This window comes from Myotis davidii, unplaced genomic scaffold (genome assembly GCF_000327345.1).
Source record: "Myotis davidii unplaced genomic scaffold, ASM32734v1 scaffold958, whole genome shotgun sequence".
NCBI lineage: Eukaryota > Metazoa > Chordata > Mammalia > Chiroptera > Vespertilionidae > Myotis > Myotis davidii.
In genome coordinates this window covers 1702627-1730368 of record NW_006289714.1, presented here as the reverse complement: position 1 = coordinate 1730368, position 27742 = coordinate 1702627, and the positions used below count along the sequence as shown (strand labels likewise).

At 38.2% G+C, this 27742-nt stretch overlaps 1 protein-coding gene across 1 annotated transcript in view; it reads left to right on the top strand.

The window, feature by feature from the left end:
- Positions 1–27742, top strand: part of GRID2 (glutamate ionotropic receptor delta type subunit 2) — a 690454-nt gene that overhangs the window by 82688 nt on the left and 580024 nt on the right. The gene's annotated exons all lie outside the window — the stretch shown is intronic.

The following is a 27742-nucleotide window of genomic DNA, read 5'->3' as shown; positions in this document are numbered from 1 at the left end:
CATATGTGGATATAAAACTGAAACTCATGAACACAAACAGCAGTGTGGTGGTTGCCAGAGGGAAGCGGGTGGGGAGAGAAGGGGATCCTAATATAAGTTGATGGGAGGAGATTTGACTTTGGGTGGTAGGCATATGGTGCAATATAAGATCGTGTAACATAGAAACCCCCACCTGAAACCTATATGCTTATGTTGACCAAGGTCACCTCAATCAATTTAATAAATAAATTTAATTTTTTTAGATTAAACACCTATTATGTGCCCAAACCTGAGAATTTATTATAGAGCATATTGGAACTATATTTTATTAATGTTTTCCTCCTAAGAAACTAGAAGCTGAAATTTAATTTTTCAGCTCATTTTATCTATATTTTTCTTCTCCTCTTGACCCCAACCCAAGGAAGGAAGGAAAGGAAAAAGGAAAAGAAAAGGAACAAAGGAAGGAAAGAAGGAAAAAATTGCTATCAAAAAAGGCAGAGCCTATACTTACTATAGATTTTAAACTTTGAGAAATTTGAGATTGATGATAAAATATAGAGCTAACATGTTTATTTAAATTTTTTTTGAATAAAAATTTCATTTTGAGATAATTGTGTATTTATATATAACTAGTGGCCTGGTGCATGAAATTTATGCATGGAGGGGGTGTTCCCTAAGCCCAGCCTGCACCCTCTCTAATCAGGGACCCCACAGGGATGGGGCCTAAACTGGCAGTCAGACATCCCTCTCACAATTTGGGACTGCTAGCTCCTAACTGCTCACTTGCCTCCCTGCCTGATCACCCCTAACTGCCCTCCCCTGCCAGTCAGATCTCACCCCCAATAGCCTTCCCCTTGCCAGCCTGATCTCACCCCTAACTACCCTCCCCTGCTGGCCAATTTGGTTCTGATTGGTTGGTATCTATGCCAGTCAGCATCAAAAGCTCCACCTCCTAGGCAGCCATTGGTCACAGTTCACCCAGATTTGGTTCTGATTGGTCAGTTTCTATGCCAGTCAGCAACTCTGGGCCTATCTCTGGGCCTGATCAGAGAGGTGAGGCTGATTAGCAACCCTGGCAGAGGCCCAGAGAAAAAGAGAGTGAGAGGCTGGGCTGCTGGTGAAGCCCAGAGAGAAAGAGAGAGGCAACAGGTGATTAACAGCTGCCATGCAGGCTGCAGATCAGACCCTGCCTCTCTCTCTGGGCCTCTCTCTGGGTCTGATCCTCAGCCACCTCTGTAGTCAGTGCTGGGTCGCCACGGCAACCCTGCACTGACTGCAGGACTGCCGGTGTTCAGTAGAGCCTTTAGTCAGTCGTTACTGACACTGGGTTTTTATACATTAGGATTGTAAGAAATAATACAGGGTAATCCATCATACCCTTTCATCCAAATTTTCCTAAATAATATCTTGCATAACAATAGTATTACATCTAGAAAATTGATATGAATACAATCCATCAGCCTTATTCATACTTTACCTGTTTTATACATACTCATTTGTGTGTGAACTGTGACCAATGGCTGTCTAGGAGGCAGAGCTTTTGATGGTGACTGGCATAGATACCAACCAATCAGAACCAAATTGGCCAGCAGGGGAGGGTAGTTAGGGGCGATCAGGCTGGCAGGGGAGGGCTGTTGGGGGGAGATCTGCCCGGCAGAGGAGGGCAGTATCTATATTCAGTTCAGTGCTATTTTATCATATGTATAGATTTAAGTGACCACCATGATAGTCAAGAGAGAAATAGTTATATTATGCCACCCTTAGAGCTAGACCCATCCCTCCTGCACACCACCCTAATTCCTGGAAGCTACTAATTTGTTCTCCATCTCTTTAATTTTGTCATTTCAAGAATGTCATATAAATGGAATGATATCAGGTGTAATCTCTTGAGGTTAGCTTTCTTCTTTACTCAGCATAATTCTCTAAAGATCCATCAACATTGTTCTGTGACCAAGTAGAATCCATGGTGCTATGAACTGCATTTGTCACCTTCCAAATTCATAATCTCTAATTTCCAATGTGACTGTATTTGGAAATAAGATCTTTAGAAGATAATTAAGGTTAACTTGGGTCATTAGGGTGCACCCTAACTTAATAAGACTGGCCTTAAAGAGAAAGAGAGAAGAGGAGGAGGAGGAGGAAGAGGAGGAGGAAGGGGAGGGGGAGGAAGAGGGGAAGGACAGGAGTAGGGAGAGGGGAGAGGAGGGGGGAGGAGGAGGAGAGAGGAGAGGTATTTTTCTATTTCTCTTTCTACCATGTGAAAACACAGTGAGAAGCCAGCCAGGAAGACAGCTCTCACCAGAACATAATCATGCTGGCACTTTGATCTCAGACATTCATCCTCCAGAATTCTACGATTATACATTTCCATTGTTTAAGCCATCCATGGTATTTTGTTATGGTATTTTGTTACGGCAGCTTGAGCTAATACTCATGATATGAATATATCAGTTTACTTATCAAGTTTGTTTAACCCAGGGCCTCTGGGTTGCTTCCATTTGGGGCTATTGTGAATAAAGCTGCTGTTAACATTCATGTACAGGTTTTTGTGTGACATGAATTTTCATTACTCTGTGGTTATCCCCATATGGTAAATGCATGTTTAGTTTTATAAGAGACTGCCTGAACTTTCTCTGGCATGGCTGTACAATTGTACATTCTCATCAGCAACACATGAGTCATCTATTTCTCCACTTCCTCGTTAGCATTAGCTGTTATCACTATTTTATATTTAGACATTCTGATAGGTTTTAATTTGCACTTTCCTAATGGCTAATGATGTTGAACATCTTTTCATGTGGACCTTACTAGGGTTTAAGAAAAAAATATTGAACTATATTTTAAAAGCCCTATGGGTTTTTTGTTTGTTTTTTTGTTTGTTTTGTCAAAGACCTATACACTCAAATCCAAAATTTTGGTCAAGGGATTTATATTATAAGGCAAAACATGTTTACTCCTTGAAGATCAATTTTTATTAATAAAATTCCCAGAACAAGTAGACTAGATACTTGAAATTGTAGCTGTCACTAATTATTTTAACTGTCTTTGAAGTCACTTTTTATATGTTTTTAGGAATATGTTTTAAGTAACAGTTTAGTTCAAACATTAGCATTCTGTACAGTTTCACTTGCCAGAAAGTGGGAAGGTGCCCCAGCACATTCTCTAATCCTGCAAAGCACTATGGGAGGGGAAATAACTTTTAGGTAGACACATCTGTATTAGAAGTGGATCTCTTTCTCAGACAGGACACAGAAATCTTGAACTATGGATTTGGCTTTCATATGTCTTCTTAGGTACTTGCAACATAAGCATGAATAGCAGCTATAATAATGAGTTTCATAGAAATAAGCTGTAATTACTTATTAAATAATCAATGACCAATAAGAAAATGAGTATTTAAGTAGAATATGTGATGCCAATAAGGAAAATTGATAACCACAACCTTAATTAAAGAGAATAATCTAAACACTGTCAGTTAACTTGAAAGAAATATTTTCTAAATAAGCTGAAAATTGGATAATTAGGAGTTGGTAGTGATAAAGGATTTTCTCTCACAAATCTCTATTTGCTCAGCTCATTTTATGTGCTAAATCTAAAGTAAAACAATGTCCCAAAACATAACTAAAGAATTGCCTTCCTTTTTTTTTTTTTTTGAGGAATGCTACTTTATTCTGACTCACCAGTAAAAGAAGGCTTATTAAATAAAAATAAAACATAAAAGATACATTTAAAAGCTATCTCATATTTTCAGTAGTTCTACTGAGAAGTGGTGTTTGTTCTCTCTAGCAATATACACATGTAGAGGCAGGAATTAGGGCAGCACGTCCATTAAAGCTTGTAGTACATTAAGGGTATTACCATAATATATCTAACAAAGTCACTAATATTCTCTTGGTAATTTTTTTGTAGAGAAATTCAGAGTTTTGCTGAGCATTGTGTTTAGAATTTCAAGGACAGTAATATATTTTAAATATTATTGTCCCTTCTTTATTGTTGTTTGTAGACGCTCTTGGCAGAAGCACAATCTAACCCAGAATCCCCCACTGCCTTCTAATTTTACCTGTATGCTTGTTATCTCTGAGTTGAAAATAACTCGTTTGTGTGTGAATACCTAAGGTGGGCCTTGTTAGGTTAGGTGGCTCAGGAGGCGGCGCAAGAAATAGACTCCAGTGAATGAGAAAAGAAAGGAAAGGAAAAGGTTTATTTCTGCGTCCCCGGGAGACCCACGTACCCCAAAAGATAGGCATGTGGATTCATGCCAACAGGGAGGGGGGCGCTTTTTTTATACTGCGGTTGGGTGAGGGGCGGAGACATGAGCTGAGGAATTCTCTGCTGCAGGGGATGGGCGGGGCGGGGGGGCGGTATGTGGATTAAGGGAGAAGAAGCTGGTATCTGTTTCTGGCACCTTGATCTGTGAGAAATTCCAGGGGAAGTCCATTATCTTGTCACATGTCTACGTGTATCTGATCCTGGGCTCTCTCTGACCTAACAGGCCTGAGGTTGGCTTTTCATCCTTTTCATGTGGTAGAGTAATCCTTTGATCCTCATAACCATCTCTGAGAGACATTTTCTTATTACCTTCATTTTTCGTGTGAAGAAACTGAGGCTTAGAGTCATTGCTGAAGGTCATAGAGTGAAGATATCGAGAGTTAAACCCACATTTATCAGACTCTAGTCTAGGGCAAAGCCATTCTCCATTTTGTCATAATCAAGTTTTTCACAGTAGTTCAGAAACAAGACTCTAAACTAAACAGTAACAGGAAAGCATTCATTACATACTGTGGATTCAGCATATAAGTAACATGAAGGAAAAATTAATTCTAAAGCGCATGTCACCACAGCCAGCAGGCTCAAAAAAATCTGTCAAGTTAAACTAGGTAGTCAAATTTCTTTTCTTCTTCTTCTTTTTTTTAAATCCTCACCCTAGAATATTTTTAGAGAGAGTGGAAGGGAGGAGGAGAGACAGAGAGGAACATGGATGTGAGAGAGATACATGGGTTGATGGCCTCCCAGAACTGAGATACCTGCCCTTGCCCAGAATTGAACCCAGGACCCTTCAATCCATGAGTCAACACTCTATCCACTGAGCCAAACCTGCTGGGCAAATTATTGTTCTTTTAAAGTTTTAAAACATTATCCATATAAAATGGTTCTTGGTCTTTTATTTAAAAAGGGGCTTTTTTTCTAAACAACAATTAACTAGTGGTTTAACAACTGCTAACACTTTGAATATCCATCTATTTGTAGTGATTTGTTAATTTTTTGCAAATGACTGCCATCGAAGTCATTTATTCTTAAAGTATTTATATAAAAATACTAGACTTTTAGGAAAAATATTTTTAATTATTTAAAATTTCCAAATGTTTTATTCTGACATAATTTAACAATGGCCATCCATTCTTATTCAGTACACTCTTTTGACTTTACTTCTAAAACCAAAAGGATTCCTTTTAAGTCTCTCTATTCTTTAGATAAAAAATCACTATTTAGTTATGTGGGTTTTTTTTGCCAAAATATTCTATAGAAGAAACCACAAAATATAAAGTGTACTCTTCCTCTTCATTTTTAAAACTGAGTCCTTTAACTTTCCACTCTCAGCTCCTTTCAGTCTATATCAATACTCAGGTTTTGGTCATCTTGAAAAATAAAACTATAAACAAATTAACAAATAACCCTTCCTTAAACCTATGCTTTCTAAATCTTCTGTCGTAGCTCCCTCCTTGCTAATCATCCTTAAAGAGAAGGCTACTATATCTTCTTTGTCACTGCCCATTCAGCCCCCTGTACTGTGGCCCTGCTCCCCGCCCCAGGCCTCTTAGCATCACCATGTTCAGTGGACAGTTTAGGTCCTCATATTACTGAACATTCTCTAGTGTTTTTTCTACTTAATACTTAAAAATTTTTCTTTTAAAAATTTTCAAGGTAAAAAATTAGTTTAACTTCCATTTGTGATAAGAGGGAGAAAGGGGCGGGGGAGAGATTATTTTAAGAAAGATTTTTTTTTTTAAAATTTGTTTATGGTACTAACTGGTATATACTACCTGCCTAGGGTCATTACATAATTTTTTTATTTCTGAGTTCTTATATCTAGAAAGTGGCTCTGCGGCATAATCCAGAGTAACAAATATTCTACTTATTATTCAAAAAGGACTGAACATCGCTGGCTCCTTATCTGAACCTACGTCAATAGCTTTGCTCTTCAGATATATGTAACTGAGTGGAGGGGAGGAATTCCATGAAAGAGTGGACTGAGGGGGTTAGTAAAATTTAGCATTTGAACAAGGGCTTGGGAAGAGCTGGGTCTGAGATGGGATCATATTGAGGCAAAGAGTAAAGAGGAAACCAATCTTTTGTTCAATTTTAAGTTATTGGGTTTGTAGCACTCTTTTTTCCAGCATAAATCAATTTGATATCTAATTCACAGACACTGTTGGACAGCACAGCAATTGAAGACAGTGTAGATGGAAGTTAAAGCTATAATTACTTTCCTTCTTCATAGTAACTATATCTTTTCTACAAAGGCCAGTAATAACAATTTTATTTGGAGACTGTAACGTGGAAGATAAAAAATAATGAATTCTAAAAATGTCACTTTCCTTCTTCATGTTTTGTGTTTTCCTCAAAGTCTTGGACAGTAAAGAAGAGTATGGCTTTTGGAAATCATTTGGATGATTGCAGACTAATGGTATCCAGTGTATTTAAGTGCCTTTGACTGAATTATTTATCTCAAAGAAATCATTTACAGAACTCTAATACATGAAATAAATATAATAATTTAGTTTCATTAAGTGCTTATAATAAGACAGGCACTGTGCTAAATACTTTGTATATATTATCTCATTTAATCTTCATAACAGACCCAAATGGCAAGAACTATTATGATGTCTAATTAATAAACTAGGAATTCAAAACTTAGAGGAATTAGTAATAACTAAAGTACCACATTGTAAGTAATAGAAATAAACAGGTCCACACAATTATGAGGGAACTGAAATGACCTAGGACCTTGGAGAGCCACTGACTCTCACAGTATTTCTCAATGAAATTTCAAGGACCTTCAAGCCTAGCATATTAAAAAAAATCAGAAGTTTACATTACAAGTGGTTGACTAAGTGCTATTCGAACTCACTTCCCTGCTGAGAATCAATTAAACTGATTTAAAGGGAGAGAAAAGGTATAAATACACCATAATCATCATTCACGCAGTTACTCAAGCCACAGCCCTAAGAGCAGTTTTGCTTTTTTTGGTTGTTTTTTTTGTTTGTTTGTTTGTTTGCTCCTGTTGCTCTCACACTGTCACATCAAATCCATCAACAAGTTTAATTTTTTAATCATCAAATATGTCCTGATTATCTCCACTGTTTATAATACTCCCTGTTACCACCTTAGTCTAAACTGCAGTAGTCTTTTCCCAGACTCTTTCAATAGTCTCCTAAATGTTATTCCCACTTTTACTCTTGTCCCCTCCATTTAATTCTTCAGACACAGAGTGGCATTTTAAAAATATATTTTACCATTTCTCTCTCTTGTTTAAAACAATCCAATGGTTGTTCATTACATTGAGAGTAACATTTTCAACATCTTTACATGATGTGACTTCAACTTCTCCTCACTTCCTCTTGGCCCTTTTATTCACTCTACTTCCATTACCCAGGCCTCTTCTCTATTACTGAATGAAAGCAAGCCCATGACCTTTGCATGTGACATGCTTTCTCCTTGGAGCATCTGCATGGCTCACTTCTTCACTTTTTTCAACTGTTGCCTCCTAAGAGAGTCTTTCCTTAACTATTTTATCTAACATAGTGATAGCGAACCTTTTGAGCTTGGCATGTCAGCATTTTGAAAAACCCTAACTTAACTCTGGTGCTGTGTCACATATAGAAATTTTTTGATATTTGCAACCATAGTAAAACAAAGACATATTTTTGATATTTATTTTATATATTTAAATGCCATTTAACAAAGAAAAATCAACCAAAAAAATGAGTTCGCGTGTCACCTCTGACACGGGTGTCATAGGTTCGCCATCACTGATCTAACACATCAACTTCTTCCTAACCTTTATCCTTCCTTCCTTCCTTCCTTCCTTCCTTCCTTCCTTCCTTCCTTCCTTCCTTCGAGCACTTCTGTGCTAGTAATTTTCTTTGTTCCCCCTCCCCCACATCCATACTCTGATCTCTTCTGCCAGCTCTGTGCCTCTCCAGGCTGACCTCAGTGGACTGCCCTCTCCAGATCTCATTGCCCCATGGCTACTGGGTGGGATTGGCAATGGAGCACTGGCAGGAGGTCAGAAAGTAAAAAACAGATCCATCCGGTTACTCACTATTCCCTGCTTCCTTTTTGTGTTGAGTCTGTTCTAGCAGTGGCAGCCTCCTCTTAAGGCCACAGCTTCTGTATGCTGGTGCTTTTCCTACAGCCCCACTTTTTGTTTTCTTCTAGTAACACAGTACTCTTTGCTTGCCTGTCAGGCTTAGGCTAGCTACAGCTTCCTGTTGTTGCTGATCTGTGGGCACTTTATCATCCTCTGTTAGTGTCCTTAACCCTATTCCCATCTCTGTATAAAAGTGTGTTTATTGCCCGGCTGGTGTGGCTCAGAGATTGAGTGTCAACCTATGAACCAGGAGGTCATGTTTTAATTCCCTGTCAGGGCACATGCTTGGGTTGCGGGCTCAAATCCCCAGTAGGTGGCATACAGGAGGCAGCCAATTAATGATTCTCTCTTATCATTGATGTTTTTATCTCTCTCTCCCTCTCCCTTCCCCTCCGCAATCAATAAAAATATATGTAAAAAATAAAAGTATGTTTATGAATTCTTTAATTAAAACCATTGCCATCCAAAACCTACCTGAAATCCAGATGATTCAACCTCTCTTCCCATTACTTAAAATTTTGTATTTTTTTTTTTTTATTATCTAACTTGGCCACCAGAATATAAGCTTTATCAGGTATGGTAAGCAGTATCATGCCTTCTATCTTCACCAAGATGTAACCTCCTAACCTTGTGACTATGTTACCTTCCATGGCAAGACAGACTTTGCAGATGTGATTAAGGAGACAGACATTGAGACAGGGAAATGATCCTGGATGGTCTGGGTGGGCCCATGCTAATCATTCCAGGCCTTAAAATCAGAGAAACGTTCCTGGCTAGGTCAGAGAGACGAGGCAGAAAAAGAGAGTTTGAACGCAGGAAAATCATTTAGCCATTCTCACGGAAAACAGAAGGAAGTCACAGGCCAAGGCGTGTAGTCAGTTTGAAGAAGCTGGGAACACAGTCAGGTGACAGCCAGCCAAGCAATGGGACTCGGTCCTAAAACCACAAGGAAATGAAATTTATCAATAATCTGAAGGAGAAAGAAACGGATCCTCATTAGCACCCTACCAACTTCTTGTGAGAAGTGTGTTGGATTTCTGACAGAATTGTAAAATTTTAGCTGCTCATGCCACTAAATCTGTGATTTGTTAGGCCAGCAACAAAAAACTAATGAGCCAGGTTCAGATTTGTCTGAACCTTTGTTGTATGTGATATACCTAGAACAGTGCCTGTAGACATAAAGGTGCTCGATGACCATCTGGCGAACTAATGAATTGATTTGTTAATATATTTTAAGAAACCCTCGTTCATGTTAACAAAAAGCATATGAAAGAGTATAATTATTAATAATACAGACATACCTCGGGGGTATTGTGGGTTTGGTTCCAGACCACCATAATAAAGAGAGTATTGCAATTATGCAAGTTATTATTTTTGCTGGTGAAGGGCCCTTCCTTCAATTTGAAAAAAAAACCCGCAACACTTGTAAATTGCAATAAAGTAGAGTGAAATAAAACAAGGTTTGTGTGTATTAATAAAAAATAATAGTTCATCAAGAAAGCAAGCCTAGATAATTTGTTAGGTATATGATTGTCTAACCACTATGTTATACACCTGAAACTAATACAAAATAATATTGAATGTAAACTATAATGAAAAATAAAATTTAAAAAAGAAGTAAGCTTAGCTAAATAGGGTTTAATGGTCTGTCATTTTAGAATTTAAATCAATTTCCATTCAAGTTCAAAGTGAGCTTGAATGGTTTCAAGATTTAAGATATCTAATACCTAAACTATATTCTTTAAAAAATAGATGATATGCGGAACAGCAGGTGCAGACTCTCTTTGTGGGTCCTGGTCCTATGAGGTTGGAAGAATAAAATTTGCGGTCTAAGAGATTTTAGGCAAAAATGTGGAAGTTTATTGGAAACTGGGGAGGGATCCCTACGTGGAGAAAACCTTGCTCTCTCTCTAAAGTCCTGTGAGTCTCTTTGTCTAGGGGTTTATAAAGGCTTGTAGCTCTTTGTCTCTTCGTGACACTTTCTAATTGGACCCTTCCTTATTTTATGGCCCCCGTGCTTTCCCAATTGGTCACTTTCCTCCTTTTCCCTTATGTGGTGTCAGTTTCCAGGTCTCAAAGCTTACCAGGTGCCCCCCTCTCCTTCTTCTCCTTATCTTGTAACATTCCTTCATCCTCTCTGTAGGTAAGATAAACAATTTGGTGGCTTGGCGCTGCCTCTGCCCATCACATAGGCATTCCTCTTCCATGGACCCCCCTGCTCCCTGCCTGCCGCTCTTATCTCTAAACTCCTTTCACAGGGATTCATTAAACCACCTCATGTAGGTTTAGTTAGGTTTCTCTTACATTGTAAAATCTATATTTTAACTGAACTAATTCTAACAGCTTTTTTTCTGCAAATATCTTGTGATGTTGTCCCTGTAAAGCACACCTCAAGAACTTTTAAAAACCTAATTTAAAACTCTAAATGTGTCATTTGTTACATATGAAAAGATTCTTCCTTAGGCAGACTATTCTGTTATCCTTAAAATAGACTGCATTATCAATTCTAATGTATAACTGATCAAATTAGAAGAAGGCAATGAAAAATAGTCATCTAGGCAACTATTAATTATTTTTAAATTTAACTTTCTCTGCAGTTCACTTATGTAGAGACAGGAGTTCGAAATGAACGCTACATCCTCAGAAGTCAAAACAGTTTTTCAAATGTGGCAGGAGGAGTCTCTCTTCAGTCTAGTCTGAGTATTCTGGATATTTAAATATTTGAATTATCAGAAACTTCAAGTTTCTCCTCCTAGACATCACCATCCTTATAAATAGTTTCACACTTTCAAATTGTTGCCAACATGTAATATGAACTCTAACCGTCTCTAGAGAAGAAGGTTTTATCTCTATATTTTTTTTTTATCTTTTTTTACATTGGTTCTCAGGACACGGTCCCTCAATCAGCAGCAGCAGCAGCACCTGGGAAAGTGTTAAAAATGCAAATACTCAGAGCCCACCTCAGCTCACAGAGCCAGAGACTCTGGGGGTGGAGCTTCACAACTTATGTCTGCTAAGCCCTCTGGGTAATTCTTCTGCAGCCCTCTGAAGTGCCTACATTTCACAGCTCCTTCCACTCATCAACTGAGCAGAATTAAACCCAAATGAGAAATGAAAAATTAAGGTGATCTTGGTGCCTTCTCTAAAGAACCATGAATTTCTGAAAGTCAGTTCCCTGATATATAGACACACACATACATAAACAGTATCTCAATTTCCACAAATATTCAAATTACCAAAAAGAAAACTGGGTAAGGGGGTGCTCCATTTGGGAGGAATTAATAAAAGAGAATCTCTAACCTTGCAAAAACATCTGTACATTTCAGTTACAGTTTCGTTTTTCCCTTGGATCTGTTTCTGTAGAGTTTATAAATTGAACATAATCCTGAACAATATAGCAGGAGGTCAAAGATAATGATTGTATGGCCCCCTTTTAAAGACATAGGCATATTTTCCTCAATACTGAAAAATTGTAGTGCTGACCCTCAATCAATAATGCTTCCCTTGTGATGGATTTATTCTAATACATCTAAAGAGTCCCTATAGCTGCTGAGAGCACACAATAGAGGGCCCATTCGAGCTTCCTCATGGCACCCAGCTGATGCATTCATTCCAAAAGTACTTAGTAAGTGCCCCCAAGGTACTTAATTACTGCCAGACACTGAACTGGATACAAAGTAAAGTAAGGCAATTCTCTGTCCTCCAGGGTTTTCTAATTTAGACAGGAATTAATAGGAGAGGAAAGGGACCACACATTTGTCTCTTACTATCATGTGCCAGGAACCGAGCAGGGCAGTAGACAAGATATGTCAGAGAATCCATGTAACCACTCAGGGAAGCTGTCCTGATTCCTAGTGTACAAATCAGGACACAATAGTCTGAGAGATGCTGAGATTTTGTTCAAATTCATCAGACAAGTGATGGGGGTGAAATTTAAAACTTAAAACAGTATATAGTTTCCACTGTCCCACTTCTCATGTGAGACATATGAAACCACTTGTAGACTTATACAGTGAAGTGTAACCTGACAACCAAGGTCCATGCTGCCTGTCACTAATAGAGCCTATTAAGCAGGGACAGGGTTGAATCATATATGAATGTTTCTTCCAATACTGCAGGCAGTGTGGGAGAGCAGCAGGTCATCCACAAAAATCCGCCCTGCCTTTACCTATAAGCCAGCTGCTCATATTGGGTAGACATGAAACTTCGAGTTCAGGATGCAGATTTTTCTTCTTGTGGGTTCTTGTCTGACAAAGATGGGGAATAAATTTGTGGACTAACAGATTTCTTTAATAAAAATGTAAACATTTATTGGAAGCATGTACAAACTCCATGTGGGCAGGGGTGTGCCCAAAGAGGGTCCCTGGGCAGGGGCCCCCGAATAGGAAAAACATGTCCTCTCTAAGTCTGTCTCGTGTCCCTTTGTCTCTGGTTTATATATGCTGCAGTTCTTTGTTTGAACCTGACCCCTTCTAATTGGACCTTTAATTAATTTAGGACCTCGTTGATTATTTTGTTACATAGTATCAGTTTCAAAGCTCACATGGTGTCCTCCCTGTTCTCTCCCATTTATCTTGCAACATTCCTTTATTCTCTGTGAAAATATGTTTCCTTCTTCCCATCATCCTGTGACTTTTCTTTATCCTCTGTGGATGTATGCCTTCCTCCCCACTTCTCCTGTGGCATTTTTCTATCCTCTGTACAAGGAAGATAACCATTTTGGCATCTCCAAGCCCCCATCTCTGCATTCCTCTCCCATGGACTCTTACAGGGAAGCTGCTTGTTGGAGGATTTGAATTGTTCAGTCCCCTACCTTTTTGCTTATGTAGATGTAGCAAGAATTATTAATCATGGCATAGAGTCCACCCTGTTTAGTCAGTAAATAATTGAGGACTTTTCTGTGAGTAAAGACCATGAGTGCTAAAGAATCCATAGACTTCTGGATGTCCCTACAGAAATCTGGTTTGTCCTTTTGGGTAAAGTAAGTCTGGACATAGTGAATTTTCAACCACTTTCCTTCTTTTCTATAAAAAAACATCTAATTGTAAAATGGTGTTACAATTAAGACTCCTGTCTGTGGGCTAGTTTTTCCCATCTACTAGACTGCACTGGGGCTAAGTCTGCGCACAAAAGAAAACCAGGCATTTTGTCTTCAGTGTTTGTGGATCCATATAACAATGCAGTTCAGTGGTCATTCTCTCCGGATGTGGGTGATGTGCTTCCCATCTGGAAGGAATCACAGAGAGAGGTCTGGCATCTTCTGTGGCCTTTTCTTGACAGGAGTGTCCCCTCTCAAGTGTCAACTGTATGTGCTCATCACCTTCTGGAGAGCGCTAAGTGTCTGCTGGATTTAACCACAAATCTTACCAGGTAGCCCAGTGGTGCCTAAGAAAGTGGGTCTTTCCTGTGAAGGACAGAGGATGCCTGTCAGTGTGTGCTCATTAACAGGCCAGACATCTGGATTGTGTGCACCTACCAGTGTAATCTCTAGCAGGCACCATTTCCAGATGGATTAAAATGCCTAAGATGGTCTAATGTTTTTTAAAGTACCCATCAAGTTTCCTAGAGGAGTTTAAAAGGAAGTGACTCTAGGCCAGCCGTGGGCAAACTACGGCCCGCGGGCCGGATCCGGCCTTTGAAATGAGAATAAAACAAAAGACCATACCCTTTTATGTAATGATGTTTACTTTGAATTTATATTAGTTCACACAAACACTCCATCCATGCTTTTGTTCCAGCCCTCCGGTCCAGTTTATGGCCCTCAAGTCAAAAAGTTTGCCCACCCCTGCTCTAGGCTGAGGGCTTGGAGAGTTTGGCCAGTACCCAGGGCTCTGGACTGGCCAGTACCCAGAGTTTGGGGGAGAGTACAAACAGCTCCAACCGTATTTCCATGTTCACTCTCACTATTAAAAGATCTGTCTTCTTCATTCTGGTCACCCTAGTTTGTGAGTAATGAGGAACTTAAGGAGAAAGGGTGGAGTCCTATCTTAGTTAAGAATAGGACTTTACATCCACTGATGAAGTAATCTCCTTGATAATACAGGTATCTAGTCTATGACCTACCTGGGAACACAGAGGGGCACTGCAAATAGTGCTGGAGGCTTGTTCTAGTCCAGCGGTTCTCAACCTGTGGGTCGCAACCCCTTTGGGGGTTGAACGACCCTTTCACAGGGGTCGCCTAAGACCATTGGAAAACACATATATAATTACATATTGTTTACAGTAGCAAAATTACAGTTATATTATGAAGTACCAACGAAAATAATTTTGTGGTTGGGGGTCACCACAACATGAGGAACTAACTGTGTTAAAGGGTCCTGGCATTAGGAAGGTTGAGAACCACTGCGCCCCTTTCGGCCCGCTGGTTTATACATGCTGCAGTTCTTTGTTTGAACCTGACCCCTTCTAGTTGAATCTTAAATTAATTGAGGACCCTGTGCTTTCCCCATTGGTTATTTTGTTACATAGTATCAGTTTCAAAACCCAAAGCCCTCATAGTGCCCCTCCATCCTTCTCTCCCCTTTATCTTGCAACATTCCTCTATTCTCTGTGAAAATACGTTTCTTTCTTCCCATTATCCTGTGACTTTTTTTATCCTCTGTGAATGTTTGCCTTCCTACCCATTCTCCTGTGGCATTTCTCTATCCTCCGTACAAGTAAGATAAGCATTTTGGCATCTCCAAGCCCCATCTATGCATTTCTCTCCCATGGACCCTCTTAATTGACTTCAGAGAGGAAGAAAGAAGGAGAGAGAGATAGAAACATCAATGATGAGAGAGAATCATTGATCAGCTGCCTCCAGCATGCCCCCTACTGGGGATCGAGCCCACAACCTGGGCATGTGCCCTTGGCCGGAATTGAGCCGGGACCCTTCAGTAGCAAGCCAATTCTCTATCCACTGAGCCAAACCTGCTAGGGCTAGTCCCCGCTATTCTCTCTCTGCCCCTAATATAGTCAGGAATAAGAAAGGCAAGCTCCGGAAGGATGATAGAATCCGCTCAGCACATTATAGGAGCCAAATATATGATACACAGTGGCTTTGCTTCACTCTGGCTATTCGTGAGAACACATATGTTCACAATTAAAGGATAGTGGTGAACAGCTCCAGTAAGCTTCACTTAAGTGGTACAGTTGGTGGTTTCAAGTCCCTACTTTTTTGGTTTTAACTTTGGGTATGCATTATCTTTCCTCATCTAAGTGATAATTCTGTTTCTCTCCTGCACAGCCAATGGGATTTATTCACTTTAGCCATATTATTTCTCAAAGAAAATCTCACAGGAACCTTTTCATGAATTTCTCAAGTCCCTAGAGCCGAACTAATTCCTAGCAATATCAAGTCTCCCAGGGGCATGTTTGCAGATGTTGCAGTGCCAGAAACCAGTTTTGCCTTGAGTAACCCAGTTTTGAGTCAACTTAGTATTAAGGAAATATCCACGGATAATTATTATAAGTAAAGCATGTCTGAGAAAAGATGCACTTGATCGGTCTATCCTATTAACTTCAGTAGATTTTTATCTGCCTCTGTATTTATTTTAAATCAAAGTCCCATAGAGAGGTAGAAGGAGATTTCAAGGAGAAATTTCAAAAGTGCCTTTGTTTTGTTCTCTTATTAAAGCCCTCTCTGTGGTAAGAAATATTTTTGTCATTTTGTCGCTGTGAATTTCAAAAGGATCTCTTATGATAGAATAGTCATTCCCCAGAGATCTTTGATCTACTGTGGGGAATGTCATTGTTCCCAAAACAGTAATAAAAGCAGCAAGAAAATAATAAACATTCTCTGTGGGATATCACAGTGTTAATTGATTACGGACACTCAAATTGATTTTTTTTAGACATATGACAATGTCAGCAACAAAGGAGCTGATAATGCTTCACTTTCATAATATGAAGGATGTATTTAATATTTGGAATATACACATAAATGAAGACGGTTCTTTGAAAAGATAACAGGCTTTAATACCGCAGATGTTAATTACACTTTAATGTAATTTTGGAGCAAATTTTAACCAAAATTACTTAGCAAATATTTTGCTTGGTTATTTTCACATAGATTCTTTTAAAGAACAGTTCCTTTTTATAATTATGTGGTCAAAGACTAAATAACAACTTTTAAAAATAAATTTTATTTCTATAAAAATTTTTTCATGTACTCAATTTTTAAAAGCATTTATAAAACTGAAAATGAACAACAGGCGTGGCTTCCTACACTCCTCCCGCTCTCTTCCCCTTCTATAGAGGAAACCTTCAATTTTTGTTTTGTTTTAGTTACTTCTGATTTTTTTCAAATATTTTAATTACATGTTTATACTGCTTCCCCTAATTTTTCAGATATTGATATTATCAATTGATAAACTAATATGAAAGTTGAGGACTTAGCTTATACATATTATCTCACAGAAAATTCCTCTTCCCTCACAATATAGTTTTAACACATTTATAAGTAAATCTTTTTTTGGTATTATCATTAATGTGACCATGCACATATTTCTTCCTGGTTCCAGGGAGGCTCTGACCTCACTCAATATGCATACTTTCCCTAAATCACCTTACTTTTTTGTTTAATACCTCACCTCACAAAATCACTCATATGTTTATTCTTTATATACACAGATAATACCTTAAAGAGAAAAAGTATATATTTATATACCTCTAAGACAGCTTAAAGAAAAACTTTGACTAAGATCTTATTGCCTCTGCTCCAAATATTTTTTCTTTGGATTTAGTTACAAAAAGTGAAATATAATGAGCATACATAGCATTACGGTTATGTGTAGATTTCAAATGTATTTGGATTTTTAAATGTTACCACTTATTGCCAATTTTTAAAACCTATGTAAATATTTCCATCATTGACTGCCCAAAAGCAGTAGCTTTTGAAAATTATTAATGGATAGAAAGCCTACAATAGACCAAATTTATTGCCTCATACAGTGATATGTCTTTCTCCTTGGACTCTGAGAATGACATCAGTCTTGTACTGATCTTTTTTTTTTTTTAATATTTCTATTGATTTCAGAGAGGAAGGGAGAAGGAGAGATAGAAACATCAATGATAAGAGAGAATCATTGATCAGCTGCCTCCTGCATGTCACCCACTAGGGATAGATCTACAACCCTGGCATGTGCACTGACTGGGAAAGGAACTATGACCTCATGGTTCATAGGTCAACACTCACCACTGAGCCATACCAACTGGGTTTGGTGCTGATTTTTGTTGCACTATTTGGATGAGCATATTTACAACTACTAAAGTTTAAACTTGTCAAATTGGCTTTGTATCTATTCTTTGTATTACATTATAAACTTACATAGTTTAGAGTTCTCAGTAGTTTAATTCTCTTTATTTATGTCATAGTTTGTCTCCCAAAATTAAATGTCAAGAAAGGGAAATGCTTAGCATTTCTCTTTCAATTTTATTAAAACGACAAAAATAAATTCTATTGTCTTTACAGAGATGTTTTGTTTATATGCTTGTTTAAAACTATTTTTATTGATTTCAGAGAGGAAGGGAGAGGGGGAGATAGAAACATCAATGATGAGAGAGAATCATAGATCAGCAGTCTCCTGCATGCCCCACACTGGGGATGGAGCCCACAACCCCAGCATGTACACTGACTTGGAATCGAACCGTGACCTCTTGATTCATGGGTCGATGTTCAACCACTGAGCCATGCCAGCCAGGCATATGCTTGATATTTTTTAAATTTAATATAGATTTTTATATTTTATTAAACTACACTTCAAAAGCCACTATTGATTTCTATAAATTAGAACAGCCATTGAGTTAATAAAAATGACTTAATCCAGCTCTCAAGGAAAAACAAATTCTATATGCAAGTTTTATTGTCTCAAATCCATTCAGAAATTTGGCAGATTGAATGGCCCTTGACACTTTAGTGAAGAATTGACAACTTCAATCATAGTTTGGATTTCAAACAAATCGTATCCAACTTTCAACCCTACAAATGTGCTTTACTTGGAACTTAAGAACAGTTTCCGTTTAAAATGTTTTCTTTTAGCTTTCTTAAAGTCACATTCAAAGCTCAAGTGATCAGTTTTTCCAGTTGTCTGTACTTCCAGAAATACAATTAAGACAAAGGAAAAACAACAACATTATTTTGCAGAATGACACAATTTCACAGCTATAAGCTAGATCATCCTTTAACCTATTCTTTTTCTGTTTTTTTGTTACTGTTTTAATCACAGTTCTCATTGGGTATTTTGAGACTGAATTTTTTTCTTTGAATTGGCAGATGGATAACTCTCAAAAAGTAAGTTAAAAGTAAGGTTAAGTAAAAGAAAGTTAAAATATAATTTTCAATATGTATATAATATATATGGATAATTTTTATTAAGATGAAGCAGAAAATTTGCAAAATAATTTAAAGAATGTATATCTGCAAATTATCTTAGTGAGATTTTATTAGCTCTGAGAAGGATATGGCATAACTCCAAGTATCAGAAATTTAAAGTAAAGATTGTTAACTGTATTTTTCACTATATATGCTAAATGAAATTTAAGAAATTATAGGTAAAAGAGCACATCCTATATAATAAAAGGGTAATATGCAAACTGACCCTAACAACAGAAAGACTGGGAATGACTGGTCACTATGACACACACTGACCACCAGGGGGCAGATACTCAATGCAGGATCTGCCCCCTGGTGGTCAGTGCGCTCCCACAGGGGGAGCTCTGCTCAGCCACAAGCCAGGCTGATGGCTGCCAGTACAGCGGTGGTGGTGGGAGCCTCTCCTGCCTCCTCAGCAGCGCTAAGGATGTCAGAGTGCAGCTTAGGCCTGCTCTCCACTGGCAAATGGACATCCCCTGAGAGCTCCTGGGCTGCCAGAGGGATGTCTGATTGCAGCTTAGGCCCAATCCCCTCAGGGAGCAGGTCTAAACCAGCAGGTGGTCATCCCCTGAGGGGTCCCAGACTGTGAGAGGGCACAGGCTGGGCTGAGGGACACCACCCCCCTGTGCATAAATTTTTGTGCACTGGGCCTCTAGTATCCTATATAATAAAAGGCCAATATGCAAATTGGCCAAATGGTGGAACAACTGGTTGTTATGATGCACACTGACCACCAGGGGGCAGATGCTCAACGCAAGAGCATTGCTCCCATAGGGGGAGTGCTGCTCAGCCAGAAGCCCTGAGCCAGGCTCATGGCTGGTGAGCGCAGCAGCGGTGGCGGTAGCCTCTCCCACCTCTGTGGTAGTGCAAGGGTTCCCGGACTGCTAGAGGGTGCAGGCTGGGCTGAGGAGACCCCCCGCCCCGGTGCAAAAATTGTATGCACTGGGCCTCTAGTATTAGGATAAAAGAATATAGATTTGATTTTCAAATGGAGCTTTTTATTCTTTTAAGAAATAAAATGTTTGAATTGAAGAGTTTTTACAGAGTCTTTACATACTGGTATTATTTTATGGTATAAACATGGCTAGAAAGAATTCAGGCCTCTTAAAGTGTCAACTGATAAGAAACAGGGCTTATCTGCTTCTTCCCACCCTGCACATTAGAATCTTAAATGCAGTATCTAGCTATCTTCCTCTTAACTTATGGCTAGAATATTGAGAGAGATTCTTTTACTCTGGCCTTTATGTTTAGAAACATTAATTAGTTGAATATACTAGTAACTAAACCTACTTAATGTTTTCAAACGGTTATATGTAATTTAATTTTTAACAAAGTTTCTTTAAATAAAATTATGAATGTTTTACAAATCAAATTTTACACATTGTAGTTATAAAACATCAATCTCTCAGCACTAAATATTTTTATAAGATCTTATTTTTAAAATAACTGTAAAATTATTATTTAGGTTTTTATTGTCATATTCAGATCTGGCTAGTTGTCCTCTATGTGGACCCAACTGTTGTCTAACTTCAGTCTGCCCTGGCATATGAATTATTTGAGCCAAGGAATATGTGACTATACAGGCATCAATCTCAGCTTTCCATTTATTCAAAGTTCCTGTTAAGTATATTATATTTCAAAAATATTTATCTCTCCAATATGTTCTGGAAAATGCCAACCAGAAATTGCTCCTTATCCTCTATCAATTTTTGCATAACTATTTAACATTCTTTTTATGGTTTCCCAATATCTCTCTATAACACCAATATTCTGCCAATTACATCCTGCATTTGAAGACTCAATAGTGATGTGATAATGTTCAGTTCTTTTTGTTGGGACTAGAATCTTACAACCAACACTTTCTAAGATAGGAATAGTAATTTACCTACACAGGAGCTGAAACCCATAACTTTATTAGAATTTTGCTTTTTAGTAAAATGAGGCAATCAACCACATAAAAGGATCCATTTAAAAATAATTTCACTGCCATTTTATGGCTCTCTTTGTCTTAATCTGTTTCGGCTGCTGTAAGAAATTACCATAACCTCAATGGAAGTATATAAATTTCTGGATGCTAAGAAGTTCAAAATCAAAGCACTAGCATTTGTGTGTCTGGTGAGAGCCTGCCTACTAGTTCATAGATGGCCATCTTTTCATTGTTTCTTCACATGGTAGGAGTAAAGAATCTCTCTGGTATCTCTTTTGCAAGGGCACTAATCCCATTCATGAGGGCTCCACCCAACACCAAATCATCTCCCAACATGACCACCTCCTAATACCTTTTCACTGGACATTAGGATTTAACATATGAATTTTAGGGGAACACACACATTTAGCACCCTCAGACCTCATGAAGATTTTCCTTGGCCCTCTGAGAGTCAGGGATTTCCTACTTCTTGAGGAGCACAGATGCTATACCTGTTCAATTAAAGGGCATGATGGGCATATTTGAAGCCCAAAGAACTTTCTCATGGATGTATAGATATACTGTTCTCTTTTGAAAACCCAGAGAACCTTCCTCATGGAGTCTAATTTCATCCTGACTTTTTTTTTAACTTGTTTACTTGTCTCTAGTGTCCTTTAAGATTATAACCTCCTTGTGGACTGAGAGAAACACTATCTCATCTGTAGACTAACAGTGCCCAGCTTAGTTTTGGCCATGGTGGACACTTATAAATCTGTTTCATAGAAGAGAAACCTGGCCTTCCCCTTACATGCTGGTCTTAACAAGGCCTTTGTCTTCTGGGCTCTCTTAAATGGTGACAGAATTGGTGGTTTCCAGGGAGTGGAAGGAAAATACCCCAAGATTTCAGTTGGTAATGGGTTCATAGCAAGTGACTTTGTATCAGTGGTTTAGTTGGAAACTACTATCTGTCTACTTCATTATCAGGGACTTATTCTTCCTTGTAATATATCTAATTATTTATTTGCTTTGCTTTTCTGCATTTGCCTTCTAGATACTGGTTTGGCATTATGTTTTGACAGAAGTATTGGCTGAAATAAGTAGATGGCAGTTAAAATCTAATAATTTGCTACCTATTTTAAGTGACAGGTGATGAAAAGAACTAGAACTGAGGGATAGTTAAGAAGCATCTGGACTATAATGTGGTGACTTACTCATTCTTAACATTTTCTGTGGCTCAGAAGATGTAATTTTTCCATTGTGAACAACTGATTATAGATATTAAAATGAAGGACCTTTAACTAAATTGAGTAAATTTGTATATGTGGAAGAAGTATAAATGACAAAAATTAATTTAACTTAAAAAATAAAATTCTTATTGCAGATCAAAACTATCCTAAGGAAAATATGGCTTTCCCTAGTGGATACACTATGTTTTAAAATATTAGACACTTGAATGATAAATACTTCAGTGAATTGACATATACTGTAAGATGCAAGTCAGTGTTACTTTTTTGTTTTTTTCAATTTTGTACCTAAAAAGACAATGTATGAGTAGATCTTAAGAGTTTCCTGTTGATATGAAAACTATCCTCAGCTGACTTCACTGTAAATCATACTGCAAGTCATAGTGAAATGTATCTACAAGAACAAGCACACTAGACAACTGCAAGTCCTTATACATTAGACAGTAATGACTTAGTAATGGTGTGTGCGTGTGTGTGTGTGTGTGTGTGCATACATATATATGGATATACCCTGTGTTATACTGAGTCTTCAAAAGAATAGGAACAAAACAAAATAAACAAATGATAACCATATGACTCCATTTCAGCAATTGTGGCGATCAAATCAGAAAATGTTATTTATGTCGACTATGTACTTGTCCTTAATTCTCACAAAAATATGCACTATTAGAATAATCTTGAAATCTTCTAATGCTGTGATCAAGCCATCCTGGAAAGAAGCTTTTTGAATCTTATAGAGACCACCTTATGACTATTTCCAAATTCCCTTAGGGAGGAAAACTGGTGGCCCTCAGAAATGCAGCTATCAGTGCATCTCTAGTTCTGAGGGAGACAAAGGATTGTTATCTAATAGATAATTCTTTGCTGTTTTACTTTTGTGAGACCTTACATTCTCACCTGAGTAAACTGTGAAATTGGGCTAAATATGAAAGTGCCTTGTGAAACAGTGCTAAATATTTAAGTCAACTGTGAAACATATGGAGATTCAAAATCAGTATGTAATTCATTAAAATGGACCAGGAAAGTCCTGGCACATATTTCCAGGCCACCCCTTGAATTATGAACCACAATTCTGCATAAAGAATTTTACTTAAATGAGAAGCTATATTTAAAAAATAGGCTTAAAATCACAATATTCTTTCTAAAACAGACTTTTGTCTTTTTTTCTAAGAAAAGGTACATATGCTTAGTTATTTCTCCTAGAACAGTATAGGTGCACTGGCAGGTTCTCTTACATGTTTCTTATTCCATGTAAGTATCCAATGCTAGGCTGAAGGATCACTTAGAACAAAAAACATGTCTTCCTTGTTCAATGACGTGATTCAACACCTAGCACTGTGGTCAGTATATTTCAGGTTCAATGGAAGGACACTTCGGTGCTCTCCTGTCTTGCCCTCCATGAATAATGCTGCAATGAGCATAGGGGTGCATAAATCTTTCAGATGTTACATCAAGCAACAAGCAAACAAATAGGAAAAACAAATGAAAAAAATACTCATGGACACAGATAACAGTATGGTGGTTACCAGAGGGAAGGTGGGAACGAGTAGCACAGGGTAAAGGGAGTCAAATATATGGTGACAGAAGAGATTTGACTTTGATGCTGGGCACACCGTGCAATATACAGATCATGTATCAAAGAATTGTACACTTGAAACCTATGTAATCTTATAAACCAATGTCACCCCAATAGATTTTATGTAAAAAAACACATTGAATGATTTTGTTAAATTAGTTGGTTGAATACAGAATCAATGCCAAGTCATCACACTCACTCCCCGAACAGGGCTTTTTGTAAAGCGTGGATTCAAAATGATTCACGAAATCTGCAACATGGGCACCAACTGGGAACTTGTTAGAAATACAGATTCTCAGGTTCCATGGCAGGCCTTCAAACTCAGGAACTATTTGGATAGCCCTAGCAATTTGTGTTGAAAGAGCTATATAGATGATCCTAATTTGTGCTAAAATTGAGAATCAGCAACGTAAAGAATCCTCACACACACTGTGTACACAGTGACATCAAAGCTTTTTATAATTATAGGAGTGCCTCAACAGCCTATTATAGGAAGATGATTCCTCTAGACAGATTGTGCATCATTTCAATTTCTCAAGAGTGTTTTGACTTCTCAAGAAATTTTTTTTTTCATTTTAACTAGAGGAGTTATTCTCTATTCATGTGATTTTATCCCCTAGAGTGCCGGGGAGCGCGATCTCGCTCCTCCTGTCTTTCACCAAAAGTGCGGGGAGCGCTATCGCGCTCCTCCTGCAGTGTCCAGTTCTAAGTCTGCTTTTATTAGTGATGATATTGCTAAATATGTCAATTCTTGCTGTGAAGATGACGATTTTGTGGAAGATATTGAATATGTAACTTCATTTACTTGCTATTCATAATTTTTTTCCTAAACTGCTGTAAAATCAGCAAAAATGCCTTGGCAATTTTAGCATAGTTCCTAGGATATCGGTTGGCACCCAAAGGGTTAAACAGAGAAGCCAGTCAAGAATGTGTTTCCAAGAATGGATTATAAATGTGGGCAAAGGGGACTCAATCCTGCAAGGAACCTCTGAGACACTGTGGAATATTACTTGGAAGGACCCCAATGGAGAGTGAGGAAGCTGGAGCATTTATCCACAACTGCCCATCTCCATTGGTTGAGATGATGCTAACGTACGCCCACTTCCTAGTTAAGTTTGTGTGTGGCCAAAGAAGCTGGACAACATCCTCAGGCAGAGAGGATAAAAGATAAAAGCTCTAAGGTAGGGTGATTCAATGTGCTGGAAACTGTTTTCACCTGCAGTTGCATTTCACATGGGCGAAGGGCCCACAGGCAAAGCAACTTTCCAACATGATTGTTTTTACCCAGTTCACAATACTTATTTAATGTCTATTATGAGTCACATCCCAAATTAGTTGATGGGAATAGAGAAAGCAATAAAACACCATCCCTGCCTCATGAAGCTTTTTGGGTGGTGGAGAATGTAAACAAAAAGATAACTAAAATATAATTAGATATTTTCAGTGATAGAGGTATATATGCACATTTTTAAGAAGAATTTATGGAGAGAGTATAGTAATCATGGAAGACTTCTCAGAGGTGGTGATTTTAATTGTGCTTATTGGGAGTCCTGAAAATCACTTAGAGGTCAGCCAAATTCAGAGAAGAGTGAGGGTTGTGGGGGCAGGTGTGGACAGAGCCAGAATGATTGAGATGTGAAGAGGAGGTGCAAAAAGAAGAGAAAGCAACCGTAGGCAATATGGAGAAGACTGTCTGTGAAAGTCAGTGGAGAGAGCATTCATATGTTAGGTGGAAGGAAATGTAGAGGCCCATAGGTGGTAAATGGAAAGATGTCGAAGGCACAGAGGTCTGTACATGCCTGATGGAGGAAGGAAGAAAGGGACTTGGAGCTCTGTTGTAATGACTTGTCCCCTTTTTGGAGGAAGAGAGCCTAATTTACTATGAACAGAAGAGAGGAATGAAGTTAAGAAGGCGTGTATTCATTTAAAATATAGGAAAAATAATCGCAACTGACTTTAAAGGGTTGTCTATAAGAGCTGAATGAGGATGGTCATTAAATGTTAACCTTCATTTCTCATGGGTAATACACTCCCCCCACCCCATGTTATTTAATATTATTCAAATAAGGGTTTTATTTTGAGGGCTTGAAGCCATTTCTACCTGTTAATTTTTATTATTTGTTTAAGTGGGGAACAAAGTTGTCTGTGCAGTTTGTTAGAAAAATGGTCTATGGAAATGGTTAAAGGTTGAATGCACTGCCATGGGAAATGGGACGGGGCGGGGGGAGCAAAAGCAAAGATACATTCAGGTAGAAGAATTGCTGGTTTGCATTGAGAATCCAGTAAAGGTTGAAAGCTATGATTTTGCACTTGTGTGATCCATTTCTAGGAAAGGTTGAGTGTATAAGACATGTAAATGGCATTCAGGGTAACTCTAGTCACTTTGTACAAGTTGTTCAATTATAAACACTGACAGATAAGCATACATGTAAATAAAAAATCTCTTTAAGATGAAAAATATTTATCAAGAGGTTTAAGATCAGTGAAAATCTAAAACGTGTCAGATTATTCTCAGTATCCTGACATTGTGTGGTCATAGCACAGGTTTCTTTGTCAAACTCTGTGATTCCATTCTACAAATGGCATTTTGTTCGATCTGTTAGGTACCAGTTGGTGCCTCAGTTCCAACTGGCATTTTGTTACTAAACACAGTTCTGACACCATAAGGTGATTTGTTAGTGGTAAGAAAAAGATGGTTTATATTTTACTACAGTAAGATAGCACAGACGGGAGAGTCCATTGCTTGGAATTCTGGAAAAGTATCTGCGCTGTTGAGTCCAACACCGCTGAAAACATTTTTGTAGTAAGCCACAAGGTATACTTTTGATGGAAGAAGCTATGAAAGAAATTTCAAAACCCCAGAAAACTTGAAGGTCTTGTGTTGAGTCTGTAAAATGTTCAAGGACTATACCTCCAAGGAAATTAAATACCTTGAGAATGACCAACAAAAAATTGCTTTAGGAATGTGACCATGAGAGTTCACATTTTGCATTTCTTTCTTTTTCTTTGGGATATTTTGTGTCTCAAAACTAATCAGATCTTTGAATACTTGTTTTCCCCCATAAAGTCTTTTGATTCTAGATTCATCAGCATTTGATACTAATATTGATATTCTAGAAAGCAGAGTTCTCATGAAATATCGGAAAAGCCCAGGGATAACAGAAATATTAAACTGGGAATGTCTTTAATAAGTAATAATCAGCCATTATAGTGGCTTCACAGTGATGAGCTATTGATAACCCAGAATACAGCCAAGTTATACAAATAACATGAGTAAACTGACTAGGTAACTGCAGAAACTAATACTAATTGTCTTACTGCTAAATATCTAAGACTCATTGTCTATTTTCTCTGCTAGAAGTGTTTGGCCCTTCCTCCTGTAGTGACAATCAAAAGCTTGGTTTGAATGAGAGAGAGAACAGAAACAGGTAACTGTTTCTCTGGTTAAGCCTCAGCTGCACACTGTATATATATTCTAATATATAAAAACCCAGCCCGACCGAAGGCTCTCAAAGGTATATAGTTGACCAAAGTTACATAATAGTGTTCAAATACATAAAATTTTAGCATATACTGCACAATGTTCTACAGTATTTAGTTTAACTAATTATTTTAATATTGAAGAAAGCATAATAATTTATGAAATGTAGAGAAAGAAGGCTATGAGAATGTTATGTGGGATGGGTAGTTCCTAGTTATTAATTCTGGTTTCAACCCTGGACTTTATGATTTGGGTTAGTTTCTTTACATATAAGGTAGACATAAATGTAGTACTCCCATTATAAGGATAATGTGAGCATTAAGTAAGTTACATATAGATGTATATAGGTATCTACACTAATCTACTCTAATAAAAGAGAAAAATGGTAATTGGCATATGACGCTACCCTTTTCATTGGCTAATCAGGGCTATATGCAAATTAACTGCCAACTAAGATTGGCAGTTAACTGCCAACAAGATGGCGGTTAATTTGCATATGTAGGCACAATGCAGGGAGGCGAAAGGAAAGCAGGAAGAAGCCCCCTGCCACTGACAGTGATCGGAAGGAAACCCAGGGGAGAGCTAAGAGCTGGGGGGCAGGGCAGAGGCGGCCCTAGGGATTGGAGAATCCCCAAAGGCAGCCATGATTGGAGAATCAGGCACCTTTGCCGCCCTAGCCAGTGATAGCAGGAAGTAGAGGTGGAGCCAGCGATGGGATCTGGGCATGGTCGAAGCTGGCAGTCCCGGGAGCTAGGGGTCCCTTGCCTGGGCCTAAAGCGGAGCCCACAATCCTGGGGCCGCTGCAGCTGCGGGTCCTCACTGCCCGTGCCGGAC